A 3,846-nucleotide genomic window follows, 5' to 3' on the forward strand; every position below is an offset into this window, starting at 1 on the left:
CGCCTGTTTTCTTCCGGGGCTTTTGCATTTATGTCCTTATGTCACCTTGTAGTCTAATTGTTTGGTTGAATTATATATTTCACTTGGACCTCAGTGATTGTGTTTGGGGACCTGACTCTGGTGACCGCGTGGGTGGTGGGTAAGGGAGGGCGAGGCAGTGACAGGGAGACGTTGAGAGATTCGGCAGTGTTGTCTAAGGAGAAGCTGGGAGCTGGGAGCCTGGTGCCGGAGTCTGGGGCGCCGCCGGAGGGGAGGGAATCCACCCACCATGATAACTTTAGAAAACATGGGTGGTGCTGTTCATTGAAGTGGGGCAGATTGGAGGAGGAGGTTTTGGGGGGAAAATGAAGCCAGTCGGACCCATGGAGCTTGAGGGTTTATGGGACACCGATGTTTGGCCAGGTTGGATAATCATGTCTGGAGCTTAGGGGGGAGGTCTAGGCTGATGAGACTGGGTTAGGCGTCATGAGCCGCCGAGGTGGTATCTGAGGCCATGGGGGAGGATGAGAATGTCTGAGAAGGGAAGAGGGCCTGGGAGAATTAAGGAGGACGGCGGGAGGTGGGAGGCCCAAGAAGGTGGCCGTGATGCGGTAAAATGTAGCGCCCAGCCTTCCAGGAGGCCGATGGCAGGCCAGATGGGGTGCGCTGGGGGCCCTAAGCTCAGGCACTCTTGGGTCCAGCCTTGGGGTGCACTGAGGACACACAGGAGGGTGGGTACTTGGTACTCAGCCAGCAGATACCTGAGCCCTGAGTAGTGTGGTCACTGGGGGGCCTAGATGGGAGCCGGGTCGTCAGAGGCTTGCAGTGCGTTGGAGAGGAGGCTGTCCCTTACCCTAGTGTCCTGCCCGTGGTTGTGTGGCTAACCCCTCACAACCCTTGCGTGTGCTCACGGGTCACTTCCCAAACACGTCCATTCATGGGCAGCCCCAGGCCTCATCAGAAGTGCCTTCGTGGGAGGGACCACATCCCTTACTGTCTCTGGCTCCTGCTCAGTCGCAGCCAGGAAACGCTCTTCTGTAATGTTTGTGCATAAACTGCCTTTGTGAAGCTTCTCTGTACCTGGGTGCTAGGCATGGCGGGGGAGGGCATTGGGGGGTTTTGCGCCTGGTGGGAGCAGGGCCAAGTGCTTTCGTTGCCTGGAGGGATGTTAAGCTTTCCAAGGCTTAGGCTTAGGGCATCAGCCCTGGCTCCCTTGGTCATTGGAGTGTGGGCCACAGGCAGAGGGAGGGGGCCTGATGGTGGGTTCCCAGGCAGGCCCAAAGGAATATGACCTGGTGGCTTCTTAGTTTCCTTTGAGAAGTCCTGGTTGGTCCTTGCTTTTGGCCTGACCTGTGGTCACTTCTCATTTCCTCCCGCCCAGAATGGCGATGAACAAGTGTTTGACTCTCCTCCTCAAGCCCTGATCCTCTGCCCTGCCCGCTGTGGTTTGCCCGTCCCTGTTCTGGAGTCCATTTTCCCAGGCTCGCTTCCCGCCTCCTCCTTTCCCTCCTCCTCTCCTTCACTAGGAAACCTAGTTGCCACTTGTACCGACATGACTGCGCTTCCTTTAGTGACTTCATCCCACCCCCGAAGACCTTGGTCAGGTCACAAGAGGTCTCCCAAGGCAGTGAATCACGGAATTAGGGTTCCCGGAATCCACCACCATGTAGACCACAGCCGCATTCCATCAGCCATGAGCCCCCAGTGGGTACAGGGACCTGAGAGGCTGCAGGTGGCTCTCGGTCATTCTCCAGCGGGGGGCCTCAAAGGGCCTTCAGAAGGTGATTGTAAAGATGGACTGAGGTTTGAAGAAAGCCTGAGCTCTATTTGCTGGCTTAGTTGGGTTTTTTGTTTTTTGTTTTCTTTGTTTGTTTGTTTTTAAGGTATTTTGCCTGGATTTGCCTTTAGGAAGGAGGGTCTCAGAAAGGAGGGACCCAGTCCCCTTTCCTTCCAGGCCTGTAATCCTAGTACCTGGGATCAAAGAGCCCCAGTGTTGAGCATCACTGAGCAGAAGGGAGGGGGGCAGTGAGGGGGGGACTTGATGCCAAGGACCTTGAGGAGGGAAGGGGGCAGAGGAGGGAACTCGGGCAGCGTGACCCACACTCTTGAGCTGCTGGGGGTGGCCTGCCCCCAGATTTTCCACCAGGGCCTATCAGGTGCCCTGGGGTGAGCTTGGGCTACATCACGGCATCCACAGACCCTGCCCCCTGCAACTCTCCAGTAAACTAAGGCAGATGAGGGCTAACTCGCCACCCAGGTCCTTCTGTTCTTTCCTTATGCCATCACCCACACTGGGCAGAGAGCAGAGCACTCTCCCACTCCCCATCTGACTCAGGCATCCCATGGGAAGCAGAGATAGTGAGGCCTGACTGTGGAACCTGAGTATCTCCCTGAAGAAGGGAAATCCCGAGTGCCAAAAGGCAGTTTTGCCCGCCGGGGGCTGGCACCCTCACTTCCAAAGGATGCCCGGGAGTTGGGTCAGTTTCTGCGCGTGAAGCATTAAGCCTATGGCTTGGAATCAACTCCCAGGAAAGGAGAATTCTTTGTGACTAAAAGCAAAGCTAAGGGGGGGGGGGGGGGGGGGGGGGGGCGGGGAATGTGGCAGAAAGTGGCCACTTTATTAGTAATCCCCTTCTCTCCACCAATCCCAGTTCAGAACACAGCCAGACATTTTTTCTAGCCTTGTGACCCACACGTGAGTGAGAGAAACCACCTCGCGTCTTCCTCCTGCCAGTGCAGCGATGAGATACAGGAGTGACGGGGGCTGCTCGAGAGGCTTCTGTGCCAGAGCACATTCAGGTCTGGTTTCACCCAAAGGGTTTGTGTACAGTGGTCAGGGGCAGAGAACCCATGATCCGTCTGAGATCATATCCTTGTTATTTCTTCCGACGTGAGGGTGGATTGGCTCTGAGTAAAAGCTATCTGCTTGCAAATGCAGGCCACCAGTGACAAAGGAAACAGAGTGAGGAGGGAATGGATAGCTAAAAAAAGAAAAAAAAAAAAAAAAAAAAAAAAAAAGAGCCTTGCCACTCCTGCAAAACAGCATCCCTGGCTGTGTCCCTTTGAGCGTAAGGGGTGTCGTTGTTGAAAGGAAAGCACATGCTGTTGTCTGTGTGACTCACCTCTCCCTTCAGCCCGGATGCTCTTCTGGCCCCTGCTAGGTTTAAACATGTGCCCTGCTGTCCTCCTCACAGCTCTGCTCCCCCAAGATCCCCACCAGAATTTCAGAGCTGCAGCACTTGTTAAAACCAAAATCAACCCGCTGTCCTCTCTGGGGTGCTGGGGCGGGGAACAGAGGAAAAATGGAATGTGTGGCCAGGGTCCTCTCTTGAGTAAAGCTGGGGTCCCAGCTCTGGAAAGGGATCTTGGCCCTTAAGAAATTGCCTTTTCTCCAGACTCTTTAGCCTCTGGGAAGGGACAAAGCCAAGATCCCCAGGGACTAAGCTCTCTCCCCCAGAGTAACAGTTCCTACTAACAGGTTCTGAGGCCAAAGCCTTCCTCTGGAGACTGGGGAGTGGAAGGAACTCGCCCGCTGATAAGGAAGGCATTGCTGTGACTCGAGTCTGCAGGCAGAGCGTGCCAGCTTTGATTCCCGCAAAGCTGGCTTCTGGAAGCGGGAACACCTACACTAGGCCCTGCCCCGAGGTCCCACCCGGCTGCTGTTGGGCTGCATGCCAACGCTAGGAGGTCCGTGTGGCCGCGGTCCCTTTCAGGCTGCGGCCTGGATTTGCTCAGGCCGGGAGGGCAGGTCCTGCCTGGGTCCCAGCGTGGACTGCCGTGAGAAGCCAGGGCTCCCTCCTCTGGAGGCCCCCCCGCTGCCCCCCAAGCTCTCTGTGGTAAAAGATCAAAGAAGCTGCACCTGCCAAG

This window comes from Prionailurus bengalensis, chromosome E1, assembly GCF_016509475.1.
Source record: "Prionailurus bengalensis isolate Pbe53 chromosome E1, Fcat_Pben_1.1_paternal_pri, whole genome shotgun sequence".
In the NCBI taxonomy this organism is placed as follows: Eukaryota; Metazoa; Chordata; class Mammalia; order Carnivora; family Felidae; genus Prionailurus; species Prionailurus bengalensis.